Below are 22,500 nucleotides of genomic sequence, written 5' to 3'. Positions count from 1 at the left end.
CATGTGCTGTGGTAATGAGGAGGGTCTTTTTATTTGCAGTCTCCCTCCTTCCCCGCTTGCCTCGATATTAATTAACTCCTCGGCCACGTGCATTAGAAACAGGTCAGCCATAATCCGATGTGTTTGTTATTATATCTTACTGTATCACGTACAATTAGACCGATTCTCTCGCAGAGCATTCGATATGTTGTCAGATTAATTGGAGTTAATCGCTTGTCGCTGTGAGAAATACATTGCAAAGTTGAACTGGGTATGTGTGTGTGTGTGTGTGTGTGTGTGTGTGGGGGCACTGCAAAAATGCTTTACTTCGATTGGTTTCTTGTGCAAATGTATGAAAGTTCTTAAATCAAGAAGCATTTTCTAGACAATCAAATTATATGGTCTTGTTTTAAGAAATAATATGCCAAAATTGAATGAATTTTACCTTAAAACAAGCTAAATAATTTGCCAATGAGGTAAGCAAAATCATTTTACGTTAAATGGAAAAACAAGACTATTTTGCTTACAAAATTGGGAGATTATTTAGCTTGTTTTAAGGGAAAACTCACTTTATTTAGATTTATTTTTCTTAAAACAAGGCAATATTTTTGCTTAAGTCTAGAAAATGCTCCTTGATTCAAGAATTCTTAGTAAGAAACGTTTTTTTTTGCAATGTGGGTGTGTGTGTGTGTGTGCTAGTTTAACAACACTCACCGGCCACTTTATTAGGTACAACTGCTCGTTAACAAAGATTGGAGAAGTAAGTATTGCAGATAAAAAATATAACAACAAATTAGGCATATTTTAAAAAGTAATACGTTATTAAAATTGAAGCAGTTTGAAAGTAATGCATTAAAAAAAAAAATATATATATATATATATATATATACATACATATATATATATATATATATATATATATATATATATATATATATATATATATATATATATATATATATATATATACACATATATATATATATATATATATATATATATATATATATATATATATATATATATATATATATATATACATGTATTATAAATATCTTAAATGGCCAGTTTTACTGAAAATGAAAGATATGCAGTTTAGGATAATCAATAACACATATCTAGCAGCAGAAATTTTATGAAAAAATTTCAGATTTGAGGTAGAACCTTGTGTTTTTTGTTAAGAAGAGCTTAAAAATCATTGAACATCTATTTTTCTCTTGTCCAGTCACAAAGTTTTGGCCTTTGCAGTTGGCTAAACAACAATATAGATACTGACATTCCATCTCTAAATTTGATCAATGTTTTGGTTTATGCAGATGGTTTTCCCCAAAAAATTTCATTGATGTGAAACATTATAGGAAAAGATATTATATACACAAAATTAAGTGGAATAACAGTAAACCCTCGATTAATTTTTTAAAAAAATTATGTAAAACAAATTTAGAGTCTTTAAAAGTAGTATCCAAAGAAAATAGGGCTACAGAGGAACTATACAAAACTATGGCTGAGTCTCTTTCCTTTTAAAAATGCGTCTTTATTTTTAATTTAATAAAATATTTATTTTTTAGTTATTAAAAAGTTTTTTTTTCTTTTTAATGTTATGCATTAACATGTGTGTATGCACTGTATAATGTAAATGTGATTGGAAGTGTGTATGTATTGTTATATGCCGTTTTTGTTCCCCATTTGAGTTTGTAAATTGAAAAATGTAAAAAAAATAAAAAATAAATAAATAAAAAGCTGCACAATCAGTCAATTACAAGCAGTGGCGCCCCCCCAGAAAATTTTCTTAGGGGTGGCCAGAAGAGGCCGCACCAAATCTTGGGGTGGCACAAACAAAATAATGAATTCAGTGTAATGTTATACTTTTGTTATAATGTGGTATTAATTTATTTAACTAATTACTCTTGAAATGTTGCAATTTATTCCTCCTTGAAATAATTCAGCAAGTAGATGTGCAAACCAAATAAAAATCAATATTTAGTTTAAAAACACTTGTCACATATATAAGTAACTTGTTTTTCAGTTATTAGTTTCAGTAATAGGATTAAGGCAGTTCTGAAGGCAAAAAAGAGTCCAACCCGGTACTAGTAAGGTGTACCTAATAAAGTGGCCGGTGAGTGTACATCAACATCCTTTCTACAAACAAAATGCATGTTAAGTCTTTTAAAAAATGTATATCAAGCGAGTTTATGCTTAAAGTAGGGATTTGTCATTGGAGTAAGAAAAATAAACTTAATTCAAAGAGAAAACAAGATTATTCTTGCTGAGCCCTCTGACTATTTCGTTTGCTTTAGGCGTAAGTGCACTTCATTTTTCATTTAACAAGATTTCATATCAAGTAACTTTGCTATATGAATGTCTTGATTTAAGAATGTTTGGATATTGTACAGCAATAGAAAGCAAGACAAATTCTCATTAAAAGAAAGTCACTGAAATGAGAAATGTAAGCACAATTTAAAGGCATATTTCACCCAAATTGTTAAAAGTATCAAGTACAATTTAAGGGATAGTTCACACAAAAATAAAAATTGTCATTATTAAGTACAATTTAAAGGGATAGTTCACCCAAAAATATAAAATTTGTCATTATTAAGCACAATTTAAAGAGATTGTTCACACAAAAATATAAAAGTTGTCATCATAAAATACAATTTAAAGGGATAGTTCACCCAAAAATATGAAAACTGTCATTAAACACAATTTAAAGGGATAGTTCACCCAAAATAAAAATGGTCATCATTAAGTACAATTTAAAGGAATAGTTCACCCAAAAGTTTAAATTGTCAAGTACAATTTCAAGGCATAGTGCACACAAAAATAAACATGGTCATTATTAAGTATACTATTTAAAGGGATAGTTCACCAAAAAAAAAAAAAAATATATATATATATAGATATGTCTTCATGAAGTACAATTCTAAGTGATGGTTCAATCAAAAATTTAAAAACGTCATCATAAATTACAACTTAAAGGGATAGTTCACTCCAAAATATAATAATTGTCATCAAGCTCATTTTAAAAGCATAGATCACCCAAAAATATAAAAATAGTCATAAGTAGGTACAAGTTAGAGAGATAGTTTAAAATAAAAATGTCATAATTTATTCACTCTTCACTACTTAAAAACCTGTTTGAGTTTTTTTCTTCTGTTGAACACAAAAGAAGATGTTTTGTAGAATGCTGTTAACGGGCATCCATTGACTTCCATTGTTTTGAAATTGCGATATGAATATAGTTTCATAAGATGACTTATAACTCTATTTGGAATGAATATTTTTACATGGATTGGGATTATTTTGAAAATGAGTATCTGTGTTGAGCAGTGGTTCTCAAAGTATTTTCACCAAGTACCACCTCAGAAAAAAATTGTCTCTCCAAGTACCACCCTAATCAACAGTATTGAAATAAATTAGCGCAGTTGGCCAAATTAAGCAGCCACAGCACTGCACAGTTGCAAAAGTGGCAGAGTCATATTCATTTAACGAAATTACATTCCATACAAAATATGAAGCCGATCAGTCAGTTTTTGTCACGTGACTCGCGGTGCGGCATTCTGAAAAGTTAACATGTTTTCAACTGCGGATGCCTGGAATACGCAAGCACGTCGTGCTGCAGTTCTTACTCATTTTGCTAGTCTGAGGGTTGCATTTTAGCACTCAAGTGACTGAGATGTAACAAGAATACGGTCATTTTTCAAAATAAAAGATTTTTTAAATTGGTTAATGGTGGTCACTGAAATTGAATCAATACTGGGTTTTGAGATTGATCATAGCTTTGGTACTATATATTTAGGAAACATACAAACCGATTTTAATGCACAAGACAAAAACCTTCTCAAAATACTATTAGTTGCTAGTAAAAAAGCATTAACCAAGAAATGGTTGGAAGAGATTCCACCAACAAAGGATGAGTGGATAACAATTGTAGATAATATGTTTGAAATGGAGAAACTCACCTTTTCTTTAAGACTAAACATGGATAAATGTTATAAAAATTGGTCAAAATGGTTTATATATAAGAATACAGAAAATATATAATTTGCTAGGAAATGCTTTGCAATGAGTGCGAACCCCCCTCCTCCCCTTATTTATATTTATTTATATTTGTTATTTTTATTATGACTTATTTTTTCAATAAATGTACATATATATGTATATTATATATGTGAAATATTTTGTTTGGACCGCACATTACAGATTGTAAAAGACTGAATCATATGGACTTGAAGGAAACTATGTTGGTGTTTATGCTTCTAATACAGTACCTTTGACGGGCGGGTTAGGGTGGGGGGCTAATGGGAGAGTAACCTGTACTATAAAAACGACTGTATAAGAACAATGTAATAGTTGTATGTGATGCCTCTGGTGATCTGTTTGTTCCGTTATGTTAAAGGGCACATAGGTTACCCCTTTTTTCAGATTTAATATAAGTCTTTTGCGTCTCTAGAATGTGTATATAAAGTTTCAGATCAAAATACCCATCAGATTTTTCATTATACCTTTTACAAGATGCTGTTTTATACTGATTTCCAGCAGGGGGTGGTTTTGTCGTACTGCGCCTTTAAGACGAGTTTTTCCCGCCTACTATTTCTACATGCCTCCTCCCTCAGCTGCGTCAGACAACAGACAGACTTAAAGGAAGAAGGTCTCGCGTAGCGTTTGTGAGATACTACAGTAAGAACTAACCTTTACTAATCAGTATAGTGAAGTTGCATTGATGAGTCACACACAATATCGTTACAAAGTAAACGCGCACACACACACACACACACACACACACAGATACACACGCAGGCAGGCAGGCAGACAGACAGAGCGCGCTTAGCTTAGTTAAGGCTAACCTCAAGTACTGTGTGGATATCTGTTATGCTAATGTACAAAATAAACCTGATTTAACTTCCACAAACCGGGATTGAAGCGTCTTCTTTTATAATTGATCTGACACGCGGCTGTGCTGATGAAGTAAAGCTGAAGTAAAACGCTGTAATTAATTACACACATACTCTGTTTTAAAACACTTTAAACATGTGAAACTCACTCTTAATCACATTTGATGATGATTACTGATGCTAGCGAACAGAACAGACCTTTTATTCCCGGTTGCTTTGCGTATGTCTGTCTGGTCTTGTTGACATATACACGCGACTACCGGAACATGTTAATGCACGCAGCTGTCAATCAATTCGGTGGGCGGGGGGATCGCACACCTACGTAATGGTGCGATCGATTTGAAAACAGCTCCAATTGGCCGACCCTTTTTTTTGTAGTTAAATTGAAAAAAAAGGACTGGGTGTGTTCATATCACCCCAGTATGACGGTCTGTACACTATACCAACACACAGATCTGTCCAAACAGCTTGAAAAGTAGATTTTTTACCAAAGGTGCCCTTTAAAATGAAATAAAAAACAAAAGTTTAAAAAAAAAAAAGATTTTTTTAAAGTAAATGATCGTTCAGACTCAGATTATGAATAAAACTGAAATAATTCATTATTTTTTTTTTCGTGTGGCCAGCGACCAATTGATCTATAGGCCGGTGCCGGTCTGTGGCCCGGGGGTTGGGGACCACTGCTCTAGCACATATCTGCTCTGCAAGCACCACACACCTCTTTCTCTAGTTCTGCGCCAATTAAATTGATTTTTAGCAGCTGATGACGCGATGCACTAAAGTTAACATTTTAAACACATTGCTTTAATTGTACGCTTTAGAGAACAGCCAATGCAGATCACATTGGTGTTATTGTACGCATTAAATGATTAAAATTGTATTAATTTTTCTTTCATTACTGATTGCGTACCAATAGTGTTACACATACCACAGTTTGAGATCCTCTGGTGTAGAGTACAATGCAATTGAACAAATGCGAATTAATTTTATGGTTTTCTATGGAAATCTAACAGTATTGAGGTACAGAAATAATAATAGATAAAATAACACTGCATAGCGTCAAGTCTTCATTGTGTAAATAAATGATACACTTAATTTTGGTTTAAATACCTTTATAATCTCTTAGTTTAAGTTTACTTAAATCATAGTCACAGATCTTAAAAACACTTCTAAATGAAAATCTTTCACTCTATTTTAGGGTTTAAATTAAATTTAAAACTTAATGTGATGACTCCACAAATCACATGTTCTGAACTGTGATGGTGATCAACTTTAATCCCAACGTGACATTGCATATCCTGCGATGTGACTATTGCAGACATTGTGATGTTGATAAATTGTGCAGCCCTAAATAACCATATGAAGTGATCTAGTATAGTGTTCCACTTGGGATCGCAGTAAATGCATATCCTATGCTGTTGAGTGTGTTAGTGCGTAGTGCATTTGTGTAAAGCAGGGGTGTCCAAACGGTGTCCTGCATATTTTAGCTCCAACCCCAATTAAACACACCTGAACCAGCTAATCAAGCTCTTTCTAGAGCTGCGTCCCAAATCGCATACTTGTGCACTGTTCTACGCCATTTTGTAGTATAAATAGTGTAAGTAGTGTGTTCAAACTGAAAACTCTAAAGATAATAAGTGCACTTTAATTACCCGGTGATGCACTCATTCAGCCGCTAAAATGAAGTGTGGACCAATGGACACTTCACGCACTCAACGACCGAAGGTTTGCTAACGTAGCGGAAGGGGCAAAGCTATCGGGCGCACATGTTGAATAACTTTATTTATTTTGGATGGTGAAAGCAAAATTCTCCTACGACAGTGATTATAGCGCCTCCCGATGGTGAATGCGGTTATACTCGCGGCAGGTATTATTTGATAATTCGGTTGTTTATTTCACTGATTTGGCAACCGTCAAACGTCATCAGGGAAACGGTTTGAATTTCCGGTTAGTAAAAAAACATTAGTGTGCCATTTGGGACGCCACTACATACATTTACTATCCTGTTGAGTTTGTAAGTGCATAAGTGCATAGTGCATGAGTGTATAGTGTGCCATTTGGGAGGCAGCTCATGTATACTAGAAACTTCCAGGCAGGTGTGCTGAAGGAAGTCGGAGCTAAACTATGCAGGACACCGGCCCTCCAGGACCGAGTTTGGACACCAAAATCTGTATCCAAAATCGACCCCTTTAGCTTTAAATAGAACAAGAGCTTGAACAAGGAGTTGAGCTGCATGTTCAGATAGGAAGGGTCGGACCTTTCTGATGTTATAGAGTGCGAATCTGCAAGATCGAGCAGTAGAAATGTGGTCAGAGAAGCTTAGCTGGTCATCAATCGTTACTCCAAGGCTTTTCAGCATTTTGGATGCAGTAATGGTTGCCCCGTCCATCTGGATTGAAAAGTTATGATGTAGAGTCAGGTTGGCAGAAATTTCAAGCATTTCCGTTTTCTCGAGGTTAAGCTGAAGCTAGAAAATACCTCATATAGTCATTAAAACCATATAAAGGGAGAATAAATTAGTTCATTTTCAATTGTTGGTAAACTAAGCCCTAAAGTTTTTTTGTTTTTATTTGGCCCTGCAGGTAAAAATGATGCATTTGATCGCATAAACACACTATTTTAGATTGAAAATCCAATGTAATTCGTTAGACATGGCGAGATCTGACGCATGTTCGCATGAGTTTCAAAGTTTGTCAGCTTTTAGAGTATGCATCTTTACTTTGTGTTTGTGCTGCCGCGATTAAACTGACTGTACTTCTTTTTCTATTAATTGCTGTGTTTCAGGTCAGTGATTCCTGCTCTTAATTGTGGCGGTAGAGAGCAGGGGTGAGGAGGCTGTACGGGCCACGCGGCTGTGTTTTAATGGGGAGATGCGCTATAATAACTCTGACCTCTGACCTTTTGTGGTGACTAAAGCTCATTACGCTGATCTGTGAGTGTCAGAGCATCATCTGAGAGCGTGTGTGTGCTCGGTAAGGTGGGTCACAGGAGCGACGCTGACACAACCTCACCCTCATCTGCAAATAAAACACAAACGCGTGCACACACACACTAATTAAAATAGGAAAGAAGGCCACTGTTTTCTGGCCAGTGTCAGTGGCATTTCTTCATGCATGGATGGTCAGTGTATACTTTATTTGTTTGTTTTTTTAGTCAACACATAACATTGTCCAGTCTTATGTTATCAGTCTTGCTCAGGCTTTTACAAACCAATAAATGGAGTAATCACAGAATGTGTTGCTAATGTTAGTTTACTTTAATTAGAGGTAAGTCAATTGTTTGTTGGCGTTTGCATGGTTGGTAATGGACAGTGTTGGGCACGTTCCTTTAAAAGAGTAATTAGATATACACTCACCTGCCACTTTATTAGGTACAACTTACTACAACCGGGTTGGCTGCTGAATTGAGATCTGGTGATTATGGAGGCCATTTGAGTACAGTGAACTCATTTTCCTGTTCAAGAAACTAGACTGAGATGATTCACGCTTTATGACATGCCGTGTTATCCTGCTGGAAGTAGCCATCAGAAGATGGGTACATTGTGGTCATAAAGGGATGGACATGGTCAGCAACAATTCTCAGGTAGGCTGTGGCGTTGACACAATGCTCAGCTGGTACTAATGGGCCCAAAGTGTGACAAGAAAATATCCTCCACACCATTACACCACCACCACCAGCCTGAATCATTGATACAAGGCAGGATGGATCCATGCTTTCATGTTGTTGATGCCCAATTCTGACTTTACCATCCAAATGTGGCAGCAGAAATGGAGACTCATCAGATCAGGCAACGTTTCTCCAATCTTCTTTTGTCCAGTTTTGGTGAGCCTGTGTGAATTGTAGCCTCAGCTTCCTGTTCTTAGCTGACAGGAGCGGCACCCGTTGTGGTCTTCTGCTGCTGTAGCCCATCTGCCTCAAGGTTGGACGTGTTGTGTGTTCAGAGATGCTCTTCTGCAGATCTCGGTTGTAACGAGTGCTTATTTGAGTTACTGTTGCCTTTCTATCAGCTGGAACCAGTCTGGCCATTCTCCTCTGACATCAACAAGACATTTGCCCCTACAGAACTGCCGCTCATTGGATATGTTCTCTCTTTCAGACCATTCTCTGTAAACCCTAGTTATGGTTGTGCGTGAAAATCCCAGTAGATCAGCACTCAGACCAGCCCGTCTGGCACCAATGTCTACACGCCTAAATGGAATGAATTGTCGCCTTGTGATTGGCTGATAAGAAATTTGTTAAATAGTGTACCTAATAAAGTGGCCGGTGAGTGTAGTTACTAGTAATGTCTAGACATGTCACTCGTGTACTTTCATTCATTCATTTTCTTGTCGGCTCAGTCCCTTTATTAACCTGGGGTCGCCACAGCGGAATGAACCACCGACTTATCTAGCAAGTTTTTTACGCAGCGGATGCCCTTCCAGCCACAACCCATCTCTGGGAAACATCCACACACACAATCATACACTACGGACTATTTAGCCTACCCAATTCACCTGTACTGCATGTCTTTGGACTGTGGGGGAAACCGGAGCACCCGGAGGAAACACACGCGAAGGCAGGGAGAGCATGCAAACTCCACACAGAAACACCAACTGAGCAGAGGTTCGAACCAGCAACCCAGCGATCTTCATGCTGTGAGGCGACAGCACTACCTAGTGGGCCACTGCCTCGCCTCGTGTACTTTTGAATGTTGAAAAGTTTAACAGTCAAAATGGCGAATGAAGCCCCGCCTTTTAGTACAGGAGCCAATCACAGATCGCTGTAGAATGACAACTCTCTGGGGGAAGCGCTCAGACCCGACTTGAGTTTCTGCAGATTTTGTGTGATACAAACATTTATAAATGAAATCAAATAGACAGTTGGTGTTTAATTTAATTGGTTATTCGTAATATGGAATTTAATCGTAAGCTTGGCAAGCAGTTTTGGAGAATTTGATGTTTTTTCCATTCAAACAGAATGCCTGAGAGGTGTTTCAAAGATGGCCGCCGAGTGAAATGAATTGCCTTAAAGGGTCACGAAACACCAAAACATATTTTTTGAGCTGTTGACAGTCGTATATGTGTCCCACACTGCTAGAAACACTATTAGGACACCTATATTTCACTAAAAAGTGTAAATTGGTTGTTTTTGCGTTATTTCAAGCAAATTCGTACTTCCTGTTTGAAACTAATTTTTGAAGCTGCGTCACGGCCATGACATAATAGCGTGTATTCCAGCATGCAGACTGGACGTCTGTGCCAGAGTGTGTCTTATTACGTCTTACAGTGTGATGCATTAATGCATGAGTAAGGCTTGGTTCAAACCAATCAGCGCGCTCTATTGTGCAACTTCATTAATATTCATTACTGTCACAGTGTTTAGACGACAGAGACGCCACGTTGTGTTGGCAAAACAAGCGTGAAGTGTTGCTTTTATAGTTTGCTGCAGTGAAGTTTTGTTTTCATTTTCTCTCTGTGAGAGCTCAGCTGGAGTCACGTGTGGATTAACAGTGTATGCGACGCTCGACAACAATAACTTACGTGTCTAAGGAGGATTATTGTTTACCTGAGAGCTGTTCTCATCTGCAAACGCTGAGATCCGGATTCGCTTGTAGTCTTCTCTTCATAAAGACGCGGCTCTAGTTGCTGGTGATTGTCCTGTCTCTACAGATTTGGTAAGTGAGCGACCAGTGCTCTTTGTTATTCAGTTTGTTCGTATCGAACTAAGTTAACTATTGCACCGAGTGTAAACATATTAGGACCACAACCAAACTTTAACCTCGTGTAGGATTTTCACCGCATTTTGTGACCGGAATAACACACGCGGCTTTCTGACACTATCTGCCGTGTGCATCTAAGTTTCCGGGAAATGCTGAGGTTTTTTTTCTCTCATTCGTCGTGCGGTATCAAACATTGCATGAAAAATACACGCTTAGACCAGATCCTAAAATCAAATATCTCGTTTGTCGCGAGGGACATGAATGAATTCCCTGAATGAAAGAGCCAAACTGCAGTTAAAGTCCACCATTTAATAATTTGGCAAATAATTCGACTACAGATGTCCATGTAGGCTAAACACCATCACTTTCTCCTGTGTGTTTATTTTGACTCTGAAACTCGCGCGTGCCCAAATAGACACTCCCACACCCTCCCACTTTAGTTCCTCCGACACTCCCCCTAAACAGAGCTGGACACGCCCACTTTTCTGACTTTTTCCAAAGTAGAGGTGTGAAAACACCCTGCTGAAACGAGGGGGTTTCATGGCCCTTTAAAGAGACTTTGTTACTAGTTACTTCTCACAAATAGAAACTGAGTTAGTAACTGAGTCGTACTAGAAAACAAGACAACATTGAGGAGTAAGAAATTAAAATGTAGAAATGTTAATATATGTGACCCTGGACCTGTTCTTTCATTGTATGTTACACAGATGTACTTTAAGAATAGCTAAAAATACATTGTCAAAACTATCATACATTTTAATGCAAAAAATCATTACAATTTTAAGCAAAGATGCATGTTGTTGTAAATTTTCCTACTGTAAATATATCAAAACTTAATATATATGTTGCTAAGATCTTAATTTGAACAACTTTAAAAATTATTTTCTCAATATTTAGATATTTTTACCCCTTATATTCACTGAAAAAAAGTGCTGCCTGCAGAACTGTTGCAAACAATTTATTTTGTTGAATTTAAACAAACAAATTAAATTTAATTATGTTCAACCTAATTTGTTTGTTTAAATTCAGCCCAAATAAAGTAAATGTTGTTATTATCATCAGTATTATTTATTATATCCATATTTATATTTGTTTTATTAAAAACAAGCTTAGATTTGCCCACCTGTCAGGTTTTAGACCATATGGGGCACAGCATGTGTTTTAGGATATAACACAGGTTTTTGAGCACATTTTGTTATTATTATTCATTTATTCGTTTGCTGGAAATTAGAACTGAATTTAGAAATAGTTTTGAAACGAATATTTGCGCTTAAACAAAATTATTTATTTACAGTATAGCCTAATTGATGTCTTTGTGTAAAGGTTTCCCTATCCAAGAGCGAATGTGAAAGTGATCCATTATCTCTCATTCTCACGCAGTAGATGCTCTGTTTAACTGTTTTCTGTTAAAAAACTGTTAACTGTTTGCTTGTGAAATGCTCATTTTTTCCACTTAGACTTACTTTGCGTCCTGTAAATAGCGAATGCGCTCTTGGCGCGATGCAGCTGGGTCTTAAAGGGAATGGGAGATGAGACTCTGATTGGTTTATTCTCAAAACACACCTATAACTCATTAAGAAAATAAACTCAATCCTTTTAGACCATGCGCCTTGGCGCAAGGCAGATTTCCCGTCCTTAAATTAGCAAAAACGCGTCCTGACATGCCCTGAAAGCGTTTGCGCCCTGCGTCGTGCTCTACGCATGGACCGTCAAAATAGAGCCCTTAGTCTTTGTTATTCCAAGTCATGTTATTATGAGTGTGTGAACAAAGTAAACAATGAGGCTGAAAATAAAGTTATATTAATATCAACAGCAACACTCTCGCTATTATAATGAAACCGAATCAAGCTATCAGATCTCATTAGCCATTTCTTCACTGTATAACTCACACATTCTGATTAAAGAGCAGCAAATGAATCTCTTATTTATTTACATTTTTTTCGTTTGATTACATAAGGTGTCATTTTAAAAATGCGCACATCTGTCATTATAATGAAAGCATTTGATTGCATTCCTAAATTTTTATGCTCATTTAGGGCGAAAACCCACCAAGATCGACATCTTTAGATGTTATTATTATTATTATTAATTTTGTGTATATGTCTGTGTAAACACGCACTTAAAACCCAGACTTTTGTTCCGCTTCAAATCACGAGTACAGAATCCATTTGGGAAACAAAAGTGTCTATTTATCACTATGGAGCTCGTCAGCTGACAGTCACGCACCGCTATATGACTGTTTTGAGGATTGCATATGAAGGGGAGACCTGTAATGAAAAGGAAGAGAATCCCGACATTTTTATTTTTATTTCAAATTGTTTTCATGCCTAAACAAATCAAAAGCACAGAACAGACACACGTTTAAGAGCAAGGGGTGCCCCCTGGTGGTTCGGCGGTATGGGTTGCACATAAGGAGGATCGGCTCTTTAATGTTTATTTGCCACCCCTCAGAGAAAGACCTTTACGGGAAAATACCTTTACGGAATGATACCGGAATAGAACTGTAAATGGGGAGGTTGACGGGTATGGTTGTAATCTTTACAAACAGCAATACTTTCTTGCGATATTAGACCTACCGCTTTCTGTCCGATATTGGTGAAGAAGTATTTTGTTGTCCATTTTTCCTTAAACACACGACATTCTGAGTCAAATACTTTTTTGCCTGACTCATTTTCAGTCATTCCAGCCTGATCTCACGAGAAAACGTAAGTATTTTACGTTTTGCCAGTTTAGTGGCTAATTCGTACGAACTCGTACGAGTTCAGTCGTATGAAATGGTACGATTTTAAAAAGGAGGCGTGGCACCTAACCCCAACCGTCATTGGGGGATGAGCAAATCGTACTAAATTGTACGAATTAGATCGTACGAATTCATACGTATTAGCCACTAAATGAAAAAGTTACGAATTGCCGTGAGATTGTGTTGGTCATTCAGTGCATTCAGTCCGAGAGTGTGTACTAATTCTGCTGGTTGCGCTAACTGTACTGCGTGCAATACTGCCATTAAACGGCATTCACTTTTATTGTATCATTAATTTACCAATTCTGAAACCAAACCGTTACTCAGACGCAGCATTTTAAAAACTCTCGCGGGCCGGATTAAAGTGTTCAGCGGGCCGCATATGGCCCGCGGGCCGTAGTTTGCCCACCTCTGGTTTAGATGAATGTCACTGATGAGAAGATGACGGATAATTACTGTATGATGACCGAAATGGCCTTAAACAGCCAACCGGCACAAGACGACAACACGACATCAGATTGATGATGTACCCTAATGTCATGGACGTTGCTTTTTTTTTTAGAAATGAAAATCTGGTTGATGTCAGAACTCAACGTCAGGCCAACGTCAATGTTCAACCTAAAACCAACCAAATATCAACGTCTAATGATGTCACAGCTTGACTTTGTGTGGATGTTACCACTATGACATCTATCAGATGTTGGATTTTGGTTGTCATACCGGACAAATAAAAAACGTCAGTATGACGTTGGTTTAGGATGTTGGCTCAACGTTAGATTTTGGTCACTAATCTAAAATCAACCAAATATCAACGTCATTTGATAACATTATTTGACATCAAAATAACGTTGTCCTTAGACGCTGGCTAGACATTGAATTTTGGTCACCTGACATAACCTAAATCTAACCTGATATTAATGTCTTATGGCATTGTGTGTCCGCTGGGCAATAACTAGGTGAACTACAGAATGTTACGTTTACACACACAAACATTCACAAATGACATGTAAACGCATCAGCTTTTCACAGTGTAATACTCACTACTCTTAAGTACTTTTGAAAGGGCTACTTTTTACTCATACTTTGAGTAATATTTACAACAGATACCTTTACTCTACTTGCACTACATTTTTAGGCAAGTAATGGTACTTTTACTTGAGTAGAATTTATCTGCACTCTTTCCACCACTGTTGATGACAGCTAATGGTGAGAGAATGAACATTTCATTGCATTAAAACAAGCTCAAAAACAGATCAATTAGTGCAGGGTTTCCCCTCAGGACACAATCAACAATAGCCCACGAGTGCCTGTAAATGTAATGTTTTATATTTAAATGGTCTTCGGAGACTGTCTCACATTAAAATGAAAACACTTTGTAATCGGCATCAGTTTGTAATCTAAAAGGGCAGGACCTGCATACATATACCCAAGGCACTGTATACATTAAAATAGTTCTTAAACTGTATATTTTTAAGTGTTGAATCTTTTCCATGACTAATTATGTGCATGAGTTTAGCAAAGTATTTTACTGCATTACTTAGTAGCTGTGTTTAATGAAGTACACAGATTAGACACTTGATTAAAACTGCAGATATAGTGTATTAATACCACAGTTATCCAGTCGAAGTTCAAAGTCCTCTTTTTTTAATATTACTTGAATCAAAGTTTAAAAGTACTTGATTTTTTTATTTGCTTAAGACTCGCTCTAAATAGATCAATTGAATCGGTGAATCATTTGAACTCCCTCTGAATGGATCAGTGGAATCAGTGAATCATTTACTGGAAAATCCCTCTAAACAGGTCTTTTTGAATCAGTGGATAATTTACTGAAGACTCTGAATAGATCATTTGATTCGGTGAATCATTTACTGAAGACTCACTCTAAATGGATAATTTAAATCAGTGAATCATTTATTAAAGACTCACTCTGAACATATTTAAATGTGTGAATCATTTACTGAAGACTCACTCTGAATGGATCATTTAAATCAGTGAATCATTTACTAAAGACTCACTCTGAACATATTTAAATGTGTGCATCATTTACTAAAGACTCACTCTGAACATATTTAAATGTGTGAATCATTTACTGAAGATTCACTCTGAATGGATGAGCTGAATCAGTGAAACATTTACTGGAAACTCACTCTAAACCAGGGATGTCCAGTCTCAGTCCTGGAGGGCCGGTGTTCTGCAAAGTTTAGTTCCAACCCCAATCAGACACAGCTGGCCTAGCTAATCAAGCTCTTCTTAGGCATATTAGAAACATCCCTGCAGGTGTGTTGAAGCATGCGGGAGCTAAAATCTGCAGGACACCGGCCTTCCAGGACCAAGTTTGGACACCACTGCACTAAACAGGTCTTTTTGAATCTGTGGCTAATCTACTGAAGACTCTGAATAATCATTTGATTCAGTGAATCATTTTCTGAAGACTCACTCTAAATGGATAATCCAAACCAGTGAATCATTTATTAGAGACTCGCTCTGAACAGATCATTTAAATGTGTGAATCATTTGCTGAAGACTCACTCTGAACATATTTAAATGTGTGAATCATTTACTGAAGACTCACTCTGAATGGATGAGCTGAATCAATGAAACATTTACTGGAAACTCACTCTAAACCAGGGATGTTCAGACTCGGCTCTGGAGAGCCGGTGTCCTGCAAAGTTTGGTTCCAACCCCAATCAGACAAAGCTAGCCTAGCTAATCAAGCTCTTACTAGGCATATTAGAAACATCCCTGCAGGTGTGTTGAAGCAAGCGGGAGCTAAAATCTGCAGGACACCGGCCCTCCAGGACCGAGTTTGGACACCCTTGCTCTTATTGTGTCTTTTTGAATCAGTGGATAATTTACTGAAGACTCTGAATAGATCATTTGATTCAGTGAATCATTTTCTGAAGACTCACTCTAAATGGATCATTTAAACCAGTGAATCATTTATTAGAGACTCGCTCTGAACAGATCATTTAAATGTGTGAATCATTTGCTGAAGACTCACTCTGAACATATTTAAATGTGTGAATCATTTACTGAAGACTCACTCTGAATGGATCATTTAAACCTGTAAATCATTTATTAGAGACTCACTCTGAACAGATCATTTATATCAGTGACTTATTTATAGAAGACTCACTCTGAACATATTTAAATGTGTGAATCATTTACTGAAGATTCACTCTGAATTGATGAGCTGAATCAGTGAAACATTTACTGGAAACTCACTCTAAACCAGGGATGTCCAGTCTCAGTCCTGGAGGGCCGGTGTTCTGCAAAGTTTAGTTTCAACCCCAATCAGACACAGCTGGCCTAGCTAATCAAGCTCTTACTAGGTTTTCCTTGCAGGTGTGTTGAAGCAAGCGGGAGCTAAAATCTGCGGGACATCAGCCCTCCAGGACCGAGTTTGGACACCCCTGCTCTAAACGGGTCTTTTTGAATCAGTGGATAATTTACTGAAGACTCTGAATAGATCATTTGATTCAGTGAATCATTTTCTGAAGACTCACTCTAAATGGATCATTTAAATCAGTGAATCATTTATTAGAGCTGTGGTCACCAAACTTGTTCCTGGATGGCCGGTGTCCTGCAGATTTTAGGTCCAACCTCAATCAAACACACCTGAACAAGCTAATCAAGGTCTTACTAGGTATACTTGAAACATCCAGGCAGGTGTGTTGAGGCAAGTTGGAGCTAAACCCTGCAGGGACACCGGCCCTCCAGGACCGAGATTGGTGACCCCTGTATTAGAGACTCGCTCTTTGTTCATTTAAATGTGTGAATCATTTACTGAAGACTCACTCTGAACATATTTAAATGTGTGAATCATTTACAGAAGGCTCGCTCTGAATGGTTGAGCTGAATCAGTGAAACATTTACTGAAGTTTCAATTGGAATGGAAAATTTAAATCAGTAATTAATTTGCTGGAGACTCACTCTAAACAGATCGTTTGAATCAGTGGATCATTTACCGGAAACTACCTCTAAATCAATCATTTGAATAAGTGAATCATTTACTGGAGAATCACTCTGAACAGATAATTTGAATCAGTGAATCATTTACTAAAGACTCAATCTGAACAGATCATTTGAATCAGTGAATCATTTACTTAAGACTCAATCTGAACAGATCATTTGAATCAGTGAGTTGTTTACCCGTGAACAAATCAGTCCAATTCACAAATTAAATGTTTAATTATGAAATGATGTAACGGGTTAACTAATAAAATACAAGATTATTCCTGAATTAGTCACCATCATCTTATCTGTCTACTCTAAAATAACTGAACTGCATTCAGCAAATGGCATGTAGTGAATTAAATGTATCCTAAAATACAAATAAGAATGTACAAATGCTTCAAACAGGTGCTTAAGGGAGGTACAAACAAAACAACAACAACAACAACAACAACATAGTTACTGTCCACAACCACTTAGTAGTAGCTAAATAAGTATAACATATTTGGGTGCCATTTTAATTTAGCAGTAAAATATTAGCCTTTTTAATGTACTTTAATATCTTATTTATGGCCATTTTTTATATTTTGTTAGATTAAATCCAGTCTGTAAATTCATTGAAGTTGCAAGGCATATAGAGCAGAACAGATCTATTCTATTGTAAAACACTGGTTTATTTCTAAGCCTGGTCTTTCCTAATAAGAGCTCAGGAGTGTTTGTTTGACAGACTGCGGTGTCTTTAGCTTGTCTTCTGTCCCCGGGCCCCTGCTGTCGGCTGGATCGGCCCTTAGCGCTTGCTCTGGCCTTTTCAGAGACCCCTGGCCCTCGCTGACAGATGGAAGCTTTGTCACTCTTGCGTGTGACACTGGGGACCCGAGCCTCAGGATCGAGCTGCTTTAGGCCTTTTCATATGGAATTAAATGTCTCCAATTAGCACATACAGACAAACTGTTTAGAATTGTAAATAATTCCATTTACTCAGTGTGTCTGTGTGAATAGTCAGCTCTGATTGGTCAGTTGCTGCATTCTGAAGTCATGCTCATGCGTGAATGACCTCGTATAGCGAAGTTATTTTACCATAATTGAAATATTTGTGTTTTGTTCTTTATTCTTTAGTAATTTTTGCCATTTTATTTACTTTTCCATTTCAACGTCACTAAGTATTTTTATGTAGTCAGAATTATAATTGTTTGAAGTATATTTATGTTGAATATATATATTTAAGTATATTTATTTAAGAAGTATATTAGTATTATATATTAGTGTGTATATGTACACAATTCAAAAGTCTTGTCGCCTTTTTAAGTTTAAGGAACAACACATAATAACTTGACTTCTAGTTGATCATTTGGTATCAGAAGTGGCTTATATGAAAGGCAAAGGCCTCTATATTAAGCTTATTTTACCAAAATAAAATATGATCATGCCTTGATTTTTAATGATTTAATTAGGACAGTAAGGTCTGACTACTGAGACAAAAGTCTCATCACTGAACAGAAATAATGTCCAGTATAGAATATAAAGTCCTGCTGCAGTGGAGACAGAATGAATATTGTGTCTGACTCCATCATGAGCTTGGAGGACTGCATCCATACATCTCTGACATGACTCAAATCACTGATTAATAAAGTCATCTGGAATGGCAAAGAAAGCTGCAGGACTCCTAGAGTTCATCAAGATTTGTTGGATTCATCTTCCATGCCTCCTCCTTCATCTTACCCCAGACATGCTCAATAATGTTCATGTCTGGTGACTGGGCTGGCCTATCCTGAAACACCTTGAACTCCTTTGCTTTCAGGAGCTTTGATGTGGAGGCTGAAGTATGAGAAGGAGTGCTATCCTGCTGAACAACTTGCCCTCTCCTGTGGTTTGTAATGTAATGGGCAGCACAAATGTCTTGATACCTCAGGCTGTTGATGTTGCCACTCTGCAGATCTCTCACACGCCCCCATACTGAATGTAACCCCAAACCATTATTATTCCTTTACCAAACTTGACTGATATCTGTGAGAATCTTGGGTCCATGCAGGTTCCAGTAGGTCTTCTGCAGTATTGGTGATGATTGGGATGCAGCTCAACAGATAATTCATCGGAAAAATTTACCTTCTGCCACTTTACAAATGATCAACTAGAAATCATGTTATTATTTGTTGCTCTTACAACTGGGATCCACGACAACACTTATGTCAGGTAGTGTGTGTGTGTATGTGTGCGTGCAAACATTATTTTTAGGAGTGCAATGCTATTCACATGCATTTGAATACATTTTGTATTAGATGCAATGCATTATTAGCATTTAGAAATTGCCTCAAAAGTATATATTCCCAGTACCAGATTTAATTATCAGACTAAAATCAATTCAATTCAGCTTTATTTGTATAGCGCTTTTACAATGTAGATTGTGTCAAAGCAGCTTCACATAAATGGTCATAGTAACTGGAACAGTGTAGTTCAGTTTTTAGTGTTTAAGTTCAGTTCAGTTTAGCTCAGTTCAGTGTGATTTAATCATTACTGAGAGTTCAAACACCGAAGAGCAAATTCATCGATGCGTAGCTCTACCAATCCTGAACCATGCGAGCCAGTGGCGATAGCGGAGAGGGAAAAAAAACTTCACCTGATAGGAGAGTGAAGAAAAAAAACCTTGAGAGAACCAGACTCAGTTGGGCACGACCATTTTAATTTCTCCGCTGGCCAAAAGTCTTGTGCAGAGCTTCAGTCATCGCGGTGGAGGCTGGAAGACTCGCCTGTCCCTGGAGCGTCACTGGAATCAGACTCAAAATCAAGACTATGAAGCTGGTTTTAAATGATCCATCACACTTATTTTTCCTTTTCTGTTTGTTTAAACAACTTATTTAAAATGAGCTGAAACTACATGATTTTTTGTCTCCCAGCGGGCAACTTAATTATTTTAAGTCCACTTAAATTAGCACAAACAATTAAGGTAACCTAATCGATTTGTGTTTTGGGTCAACATGAAGGAATTGTGTGAAACCCAGCATTTGTCATGTTGATGATGAGAGTCTGAGGCTCTTTAAAGCAGGACTCTGTGTTTTCAGCCCTGAAGAGGGAGACACAACTGAAGCTAAATGAAGCTGATGGTGTTGAAGGAAGATCTTAGTCTTTATTCGTTCAGTTTGTGTGCGATGATGATTATCTGACTCTTATACCTCTCTCTCTCTCCTTCTCTCCCTCACCAGGGCTCTTCTTCACAGTGCATTATTGATCTAACGGGAGCTGAATAAAACATGGGCACATGTCCATTGTCAGCGAATGCACAGAGAATAGCTCAACATACGAGGAGGAGGAATCCTGTGAACTCTAGCTGAGGCTGAGAGGTATGAAAACTCCACTTCCAAACGCCGCTGACCGACAGTAATGCCACAGAACTCCAGCGTAAGTCCTGAAGTGTAGATCGACACCATTCACGCCAAACACACATTCGGCAGCTGATATTTATTGAAAGAGAACAAGGCTAAGATGCAGAGAGAGGGAAAATCAATGGCTCTTTCCTGGGCTCAGGTCTGGAGAGAGTAAAGCAGAAATCGCCGTTAAACTCCAACCCGTAGCCGCGAAGATCTTCATCGATTTTTTATTTGGCTCCCAGCAGTTCTCGCTCCGCCACGGTCTCCCACCGCCTGGTGGACCGGGGGCCCGGGCCCCGCAGAGTTCGCCGTGAACTGGCTGTTAAAAGAATTAAACTCCTATTTAGTCTCAGTGGCGGGGAATACACACACACCGCCTGCAGACAAGACCTGACAGCACATCTTATCCACTCCGCTGCAAGACTAACGCGCTGCCAACATTCACACAGCCCACATATGTGTGCCAGCAAGCGCTTCGAGGGGGTGTGTGTATGCGTGCGTGGGTGAGCGCATATAAACACGCGCCTGTGTTCGCATACTGAAGGCTCTGGACATGTTATTGTGTTAATTGGTCATGGTTTTATACGGGCTCGTGATTGTGATGCTAAAAAAAATCAGCTTTCTGGATTAGAACGTCAGATTCTTTGACAAATGCAGACAACTGGAACTGGTTTGAAGTCTACGTGACTTTTATTCCAGTACGTTAATGTGCTAAGTATCGATGTGGGGGCGGGGCTTTCTTTTTGTGCTTCATTGCCTTGTAGCAAACTAATGGTAAGAGAGGGGCGTGGCTAAGAATAATGTGGCTGAAGCATCAAGCTGCCATTTTGAGAGAAGGACCGTGTGATGTAGTGAAACCAGAGCAGAAGCGTGGAAGGCCTAAAAATAAAAATCCAAATAACCGATGGATTGATCTGGATGTGTGCAAAAAAGTGCTATTTATTTACAATAGTGTCAAAAATAATGTCCAGCGCAAAATATATATTCCGTGTCCTAATATTTAACCAATATACACTCACTGGACACTTTATTAGGTACACTTGCCTAACTGCTCGTTAACGCAAGTTTCTAATCAGTTAATCACATGGCAGCAGCTCAACGCATTTAGGCGTGTAGACATGGTCAAGACGATCCGCTGCAGTTCAAAGCGAGCATCAGACTGGGGAAGAAAGGTGATTTAGGTGACTTTGAACAAGGCATGTTTGTTGGTGCCAGATCGGCTGAGTATTTCAGAAACTGCTGATCTTTTGGGATTTTCAAGCACAACCATCTCTAGGGTTTACAGAGAAAATATCCAGTGAGCGGCAGTTCTGTGGGCGCAAATGCCTTGTTGATGCCAGAGGTCAGAGGAGAATGGCCTGACTGGTTCCAGCTGATAGAAAGACAACAGTAACTCAAATAAGCACTCGTTACAACCGAGGTCTGCAGAAGAGCATCTCTGAACACACAACACGTCCAACCTTGAGGCAGATGGGCTACAGCAGCAGAAAACCACACTGGATGTCGCTCCTGTCAGCTAAGAACAGGAAACTGAGGCTACAATTCACACAGGCTCACCAAAACTGGACAATAAAAGATTGGAGAAACGTTGCCTGATCTGATGAGTCTCCATTTCTGCTGCCACATTCAGATGGTCGGGTCAGAATTTGGCCATCAACAACATGAAAGCATGGATCCATCCTGCCTTGTATCAACAGTTCAGGCTGGTTTTAGTGGTGTAATGGTGTGGGGGATACTTTCTTGGCACACTTTGGGTCCATTAGTACCAATTGAGCATCGTGTCAACACCACAGCCTACCTGAGCATTGCTGACCATGTCCATCCCTTTATGACCACAGTGTACCCATTTTCTAATGGCTACTTCCAGCAGGATAACGC

At 38.0% G+C, this 22,500-nt stretch overlaps 1 long non-coding RNA gene across 9 annotated transcripts in view; it reads left to right on the top strand.

The window, feature by feature from the left end:
- LOC103911458 (uncharacterized) overlaps nt 1-22,500 on the top strand; it is a 35,585-nt gene that overhangs the window by 4,291 nt on the left and 8,794 nt on the right. Inside the window, exons 1-3 of one of the 9 annotated variants that reach the window (XR_012384040.1) lie at nt 1-102; nt 7,653-7,840; nt 20,458-20,595. The exon at nt 1-102 is cut by the window's left edge and continues 217 nt beyond it. This is a non-coding gene — a long non-coding RNA (uncharacterized lncRNA). Of the gene's footprint in view, nt 103-4,515; nt 4,657-7,652; nt 7,846-20,457; nt 20,654-22,500 lie in introns of those variants that run through there. The other 8 variants (XR_662276.5, XR_012384037.1, XR_012384035.1 and 5 more) reach the window with 8 other exon arrangements.

The sequence above is a fragment of the Danio rerio genome, chromosome 8, assembly GCF_049306965.1.
Source record: "Danio rerio strain Tuebingen ecotype United States chromosome 8, GRCz12tu, whole genome shotgun sequence".
NCBI lineage: Eukaryota > Metazoa > Chordata > Actinopteri > Cypriniformes > Danionidae > Danio > Danio rerio.
This window is presented reverse-complemented; position numbering and strand designations above follow the sequence as displayed.